The sequence below is a fragment of the Bos grunniens genome, chromosome 10 (assembly GCF_055505025.1).
Source record: "Bos grunniens cultivar Pamir isolate PY7600 chromosome 10, Bosgru_T2T1.0, whole genome shotgun sequence".
Lineage (NCBI taxonomy): Eukaryota > Metazoa > Chordata > Mammalia > Artiodactyla > Bovidae > Bos > Bos grunniens.
The window spans coordinates 84521905-84529445 of record NC_141174.1 but is presented as its reverse complement, the minus strand read 5'-3'; positions in this window follow the sequence as shown (position 1 = coordinate 84529445).

Below are 7541 nucleotides of genomic sequence, written 5' to 3'. Positions count from 1 at the left end.
CAAGCAGAGGTAATCTAAGTTTGCAGTTGAACCAATACCTATTGTACTCAGCTATTCCCTCATTGAAATTAAACATCATATACAGTCAAAAGAGCTAACTAAATCTATGATGATAGAAGAATAGGAGGATGAGGGTTAAGATGAAGAAGAAAGAACTGATGGACTTTGCCTTAGGGAGCCTTTACCATGACATATACATCAAGTGATATTTGTCACATAACGTGTAACTCCACAGTGTAATGACTTAAAACACAACCAGTAATTCAGCTCACAATTCCATGGGTTCGTTGGGAAGTTCTTCAATTTGGACAGGCTTGACTGATGCTATTGGACTTACTCAAGCTTCTCTAGTCGGCAGGCACATTGGCAGTGGCTAGATGATCTAGGATGGTCTCATTCAGATGTTTGGCATTTCAAGGCTCTTGTAAGAGTCTGATTTCTTCTGCACATGGCCTCTCATCCTCCAGCAGGCTAGCCTGGACTCATTCATATAGTGATATTAGGTTTCCAAGCACAGGAGGAGGACAAAGCTTGATAATCATGCGTTTTCAAAGCTTCAGTATGCATAACTTTTGCTAATGTCCCATTGGTGAAAGTGAGTCATATAGCCAAGCCAGATTCAAGGAGTGGACAAATAAATTTTATCTCTTGATGAGAGTAGAAGACTTTATGGTCACTTAAAAAATGTATTGTAGGGTTGGTAAAGAAATAAACTGTTCCTTAGAACTTAGGTATATCAGGGAGACAGTTCTTGGATATAGAAATTCTTCATTTCCTAGGTGGTGGTAGCAAAAATACCTGAATGTCGTTTAGTCCAGCTGAGGCACACTCTGTTTAGGGACGCCCAGGGTTATGTTATCACACAGTCCAGCATAACGTTTGAGACCCTTAATAGAACCATCTTAGAACAATCCTGGAGGTGTTCTAGATGTCTGGAATCTGTCTGTTCTGAAACTATTAATAACAAGGCAGGGACAGCCTCCTAGAAATATCTGAAGACCCATCCTTGCCCGCATCAGTGGAAAGAGGACCTACTGTTTCTTCAAGGGCAGGGATTAAGATCCAGAAGGACAAAGGGTAGATGGGTGAGTAGCTGTGATAGGGCAGGTTAGTAGTTTGAATGGAATCCGGGGGGGGGGGGGGGGGGCGGCGGGAAGGATATGAAAGGTAAGCTTGATCCCAGAGGGAAGTTACAAAAACATTTTTTTTTTCAAAATTAATAATAAGCTGGTGTCATCTGTGACCTGGAGGAAAGTTTAGGGAACATTTAAAAGGACAGGTGGAAAAAAAAATTGATAGTTTCTTGAAGCAGTTTGAATTTTTATTAAAGACCATGAGTTAGGGAAAATTCTAATCTCTGCTCTGCCACTAATCAGTCAGTTAGCTGACCCCGGACAAATCACCTCATTTAGTTTTCTCGTTGACAAGATGAGGGATTTTGGCTGGATGATTTTTCCAAAGTTCTTTTCAGCTCAGACATCTTCATGGAAGCTAGACAGAGAAGAATAGACATGTATGTCAAGGGAATCCACTTCAGACAGCATGGAACAGATATTGAGGAAGATCTAAGATCTCTAGAGCTTTAAAAACATGGTAGATCCCTATCATTCACACAAGAAATATTAACTGAGGATCTACTATATGCCAGACAGAGCAATCAGTGAATGACAGCAGCTTGGTCCCACCTCTTTGGAGATTTCAGTATCATTTGGGCTTGATCAAATTATTTTAGCAAAGAAGTCAGATTTGTAGACATATCCAGCTTCATTTTCCCATCATTTCTGATAAGAAATTGGATGAGGTTTACCAGAAATGAAGAGACTGGACTGTTGAGAAAATTTCATGCTGGGGTTACATCAGATAACTTCCCCGACCTTTAGTTTCTTAATCTGCAAAACGAAAAGAGCAGACTGGATCATCCCTAAAGTCTCATTCGACTCCAAAGTTCTGCTATGGCTGCCCAGCCTTTCTTAGGTGCTTTAGCTCAGCAACCCCATCTAGTGTCACTGTGTGACTTTATTTGAAAACCTCCAATAGTCCTATTGACTGATGAGAGGCCACTGAAGAGTATGGACTCAACTGAAGACAGGCTTGAGAATCAAGATCTAAGGGGTATAGGGTTGATGGAAGTTACAATTAACACCGACATCATGTTTATTCTGTGTTGGGCACTGTTCTCAGCAGTTGATGTTCATTTAGTTTTCACAACAAGCCCATGAAAGGTACTCATAACAGATAAGGAAACATGGTACAGAAAGGTAAAGTAACATGCCTGGTAAATGGCAGTGCCAGGATTCAAGTCCAGATAGTGAGCTACAAGGTCCATCCTCTTAACCACCGCACATCCCCGATTCTAGCTAAGAGTTATGCAGTTCTTACCCTCTGTCAAGCACTGTTTCTGAAAGTTGTGCATATTGTGACTTACTTAACCCTCTCAACAAAAATAGGATGTCTGTACTAAAATCACAATTTCTCAGACGAGAAGGCTGAGGCCCAGGGAGATGAAGTAACTCGTCTAAGCTCATATAGTTGATAAGTGGTGCAGCTTGCACTCAAGTTTCAGTATTCAGCCAGGATAGGTGCATTCAGGCTGCTGCCATCTTCCCAGAATTTTTCTCCTACTTTCTCAATGTCACTGCTTCATTATTCTTGGCACAGAAAGGGAAGAGGCAAGCATCAAACACCAGACAGAGTCGGGGTCTTTTTGTTTGTTTGATTTTGTTTTGCCAGCTATCTATCTCAAGAGCCAGTTCCAGAATACTCAGAAGTTGTTGATTAATAGATAACGCAGGCTTGTACAATTTTCTTGGTCTCTCCTGCTTCTTATTTTGGAGCAGTTTCGCTAGGTAAGTAATGAAGACATTAAATGCCACAGGAGTGTTATAAGCTCTCCTTTAGGGATTCTACATCATGGCTTCAAGTACTACTTTTCTGTAAATGCCTCCCAAGGCTACATCTCCATGCCTCACCACTCTTAATTGCCCGAGAAAGGCATCTGCTTTCCTGCTCCATTATTCTCTCAAATTCAACATTCAGCATTTATTAGCAAATAACTTATAAACATGCCAAGCACATTTGCAAACCCCTTAGACCTTGAGAACAGTGCTTGGCACATGGAAATACTAATGAAAGACAATCCTCACATTCAAGATAGAGACTAGTGGGGTGATATTGATAAACAGTCATTTACAGCAAAGTGATAAATGCTCTGGTGAGTTAAGCATGACATGCTTTGCTAGATGCAATGACATTTCATCCAGTCTTAAGGGACAGTAAGAGTAGGGTCATGGTAGGTCTCTCGGACAACTGATTCCTAAAATTGAAATCACTATCTTTCTTCACAAACTGGCTCTTTCTTATTTTTACTAATTATACTGCTGTTTTTTTGTACCCAGGCTTAAAAACTCAGTCATAGTGTACAAGTCTCTGCTTGCTCACCAATCCAGTGTCTAAATTAATCACTGTGTCCAATCAATTCTTCTTTCTTGTTGCCTCCGTTCTCTACCTTCCCCTACTCTGCTGCTGGTGCTGCTGCTGCTGCTGAGTCGCTTCAGTCGTGTCCAACTCTGTGCGACCTCATAGACGGCAGCCCACCAGGCCCCGCCGTCCCTGGGATTCTCCAGGCAAGAACATTGGAGTGGGTTGCCATTTCCTTCTCCAATGCAGAAAAGTGAAAAGTCAAAGTGAAGTCGCTCAGTCGTGTCCGGCTCTTAGCGATCCCATGGACTGCAGCCTACCAGGCTCCTCTGTCCATGGGATTCTCCAGGTAAGAGTACTGGAGTGGGGTGCCATTGCCTTCTCCTTCCCCTACTCTAGTTCAGTCTTTTATCTCCTCAAGCCAAGACCGTTGCGGAAGTCTGTCATCTTAACCCTAGCCATTTCGCGCGCTCTTTTTTTTTTGCGGGGCGGGGGAGGAGCAGTGCCGGCTGAAGCATGCTGGATCCTAGTTGATCAGGGATTGAACCCTCCTCTCGCCAAGAGTCGGACACGACTGAGGGACTTCACTTTCACTTTTCACTTTTCACTTTCACGCACTGGAGAAGGAAATGGCAACCCACTCCAGTGTTCTTGCCTGGAGAATCCCAGGGACGGGGGAGCCTGGTTGGCTGCCATCTATGGGGTCGCACAGAGTCGGACACGACTGAAGCGATTTAGCAGCAGCAGCTGCTACAGTGGAAGCCAATTCTCTCGTCAATTCTTTTCACACCATATTCCAGATTCATTTGTCTAACATACTTTCCCATTAAAAAATTGCAAAAGGTCATTCAGAGCTCAAAGGGTAAGGATTAATCCCCTTGTTTTGGCAACATTCTGCCTCTAGCTTTATCCTCCCACATCCTAGGAATCTCATTCTAAGAGCCTCTGCTTTCAATCTAATAACAATAGCGTCTGCCTGCAGTTCAGGAGACCTGGGTTCGACCCCTGGGTTGGGAAGACCCCCAGCCCAGAGAAGAAGAAGGAAATGGCAACCCACTCCAGTACTTTTGCCTGGAAAATTCCATGGACTGAGGAGCCTGGTAGGCTACAGTCCATGGGGTCGCAAAGAGTCGGACACGACTGAGCGACTTCACTTTCACTTTCAACCCTTTTAGAGGAGATAGCCAGCCTTTTTCCACCTGTGAGTGGTTTCATGGAAGACAATTTCCCACTAACGGGGGTGGTCGGGTAGGCGGGGGAGAAGGTATGGTTCAGGCTGTAATGCGAGCTGAAAGGAAGTAGTGGATGAATTTTGTTGAATCACCCGCTGCTGACCTCCTGCTGTGTGACACAGGCTTCTAACAGGCCACCCACTGGTAGCGATCTCCAGACCCGGGATTGGGAAACCCTGCTCTATCCCATTCTCTTCTGCATTCATGCCAGGGTTGACTTTTTTTTTTTTGCTTTCCATTTCTTTTTTAAAAATATAACATACCTATATCCTATTTCTCTTCAAAGGGTCATTGGAGTTTTACCTATTCTGTGAAGCCTACTTTGAATTTATTGAATTTATTGTTTGTGTTGGTCATTGGGTAATTAGCATTATTGCTTTTTTCTTTAGTCAGCTTCACAAAGGTGTGACTTACACAACTACAACTGTGTGTACCAATGTAACTTTGAACACATCAGAATATAAAAGTCTTGAATAGCCCCCAAACACTTCCTCTACCCTTTGAGGTTCTATTAATACAGGTTTTTCTCTTTTCTAAACTTTCACATAAACAGAAATACTGAGTGTGTACTCTTTTTTGAGTCTGAAGTTTTTCTCTCAGTGTGTTTTCAAAATTCATTCATGGTGTTACATGTATGTTTGTTCGTTTGTTTTCTTTGCGGAGAGAATTTCATTGTTTGAATATAATACTATCTGTTTATCCATTTGTCTGTTGATGAGCATTTGGGTTGTTTTCAGATTTTGACTTTTAAGAATATTTGTGTAAAAAGTCTTTGTGTGACTATATATTTTAATGTCTCTTGGATAGATACCAAGGAATGAAATTATGTGGTCGAATGATTTGGATATGTTACTTTTATGAAAGTTTGCCAAACTGTTTTCCAAAATGTTGTGACGCTTTATGTTCTCAACAGCCATGTATGAGAATTTCAGTTGCTCTTTCTCTCTCCAACCCTTGGTTATTTTAAATACTTTGCACTTCCATATTATGAGTGGTATGGATTTTTTTTGTTTTTGTTTTGCCCTGCCATGTGACTTGTGGGATCTTAGTTCCCCAGGAATTGAACCCAGGCCTCCTGCAATGGAAACATGGAATCCTAATCACTTCACCGCCAGGGAATTCTTATGTAAGTGTTATGGATTTCTAAAATTTCATTCTCCATAATTACTTATTGCTACTATATAGAAATAGTTGATTTTTGTACTTTGACTATTAACTCACTTATTGGTTTTAGTAGTTTTCCTATAGATTCTATAGGCATTTCTGTGTATATAATCGTGTCATCTATAGAAAGAAACAGATTTTTATCTTCCTTTTAAACATCTATGTATTTTCTTTCTTTTTATCTTTACTGAACTAATTAGGATCTTTAGCAGAATGTTAAATAGGAATATTGAAGAATGGATATTTTTGCCTTGTTCCTGATCTTAAGAATAAAGCTTTCAGCCCCTGAACATTACCTATGATATTATTAGTCTATACTTCACAGCTGCCATTCATCAGATTGAGATATTAAGTTCCCTCCTATTCCTATTTTACTAAGAGGTCTCCTTTATTTTTTTTTTTAATTATGAATGGATGTTGAGGTCAAATATTCTTTCTAAATCTAATGAGATGATATGATTTGTATCCTTTATTCTCTCAATGTGGTGAATTACATTCATTGTTTTTTTTTTTTTTTTAAGTATTTATTTATTCACTTGGCTGTTCCGGGTCTTAGTTGCAGCACACAGAATCTTCAATCTTCATTGTGGTATATGCAAACTCTTAGTTGTAATATATGGGATATGGTTCCCCAAGCAGGGATTGAACGTGGGCCCCCTGCATTGGGAGTCTTAGCCACTGGACTGCCGGGGAAGTCCCTACATTCATTGATTTTTTTAAATGTAAAGGTAACCTTGCATTGCTGAGCTAAACTATACTTGGACATGTTATATTAGTCTTATATTGCAGGATATGTTTGCTAAAAGTTAAATATATTTGCATCTATTCCACAGGGGATGTTGGCCTGTAATTTCTTTTAATTTTTTTTTGCCTAGTTTTGGTAATAGAGTGATGTTAAATTCATAACATGAAATCAAGTGTTTGCCAGTCCATTTCTCTTGAAAGAGCTGTGTAATATTGGCATTTTTTTTCTTATGGGTTTGATAGAATTTATAAGTGAAGTCATCTGGGCCTAGACTTTTCTTTGTGAAAGGAAGGATAATTATAAATTCAATTTGTTTAATAACTATAAAGCTATTCAGATTTTCTGTTTCTTTTTGTGTCAGTTTTGATAGTCTGTTTTCAATTCTAGAACTTCCATTTGGCTCTTTTTTTATAGCTTCCTTTTCTATGCAGAGATTCCCTAACTCTTCTTTCCATACTGCTATATTTTCCTATTAAACATATTTATAATATCTCCTTTAAAGTTCTTGCCTGGTAATCACAACATCTGGTTATCTTGGGGTTGGTTTCTATCAATTATTTTTGTCTTGATTATGAGTCATGCTTTCCAATTTCTCTGCATAAATAATAATTCTAACTTTTGCACAGGATATTTTGGATGATAAATTCTGTTTTCTTCTTCCAAAGCATGATGGATTTTGTCCAAATAGCCAGTTAACTTGGCTGGAGTCAAACTCCCTGTTCCCACTATGATGGATAACAACTAAAGTAAAGCTTCCAACTGCTGCTTTTTGCTGGGTCCCCTGAGGTCTCTCCATAAAACATAAAAGTGATTAGTCAAGGATCTGGGTAGAATTTGTAAGCAGATTTTGGTTCCCCCTCCTGAGTGGCTTCTCATTTTCCATGACTATTACTTTTCATTCTGATAGTGCTTAATTTTCACCTTTGACTCAAGCCAGTAAGGCTGCAGTTTTCCGCCTGAGTTCTGCCGCTTTCACAGTATGG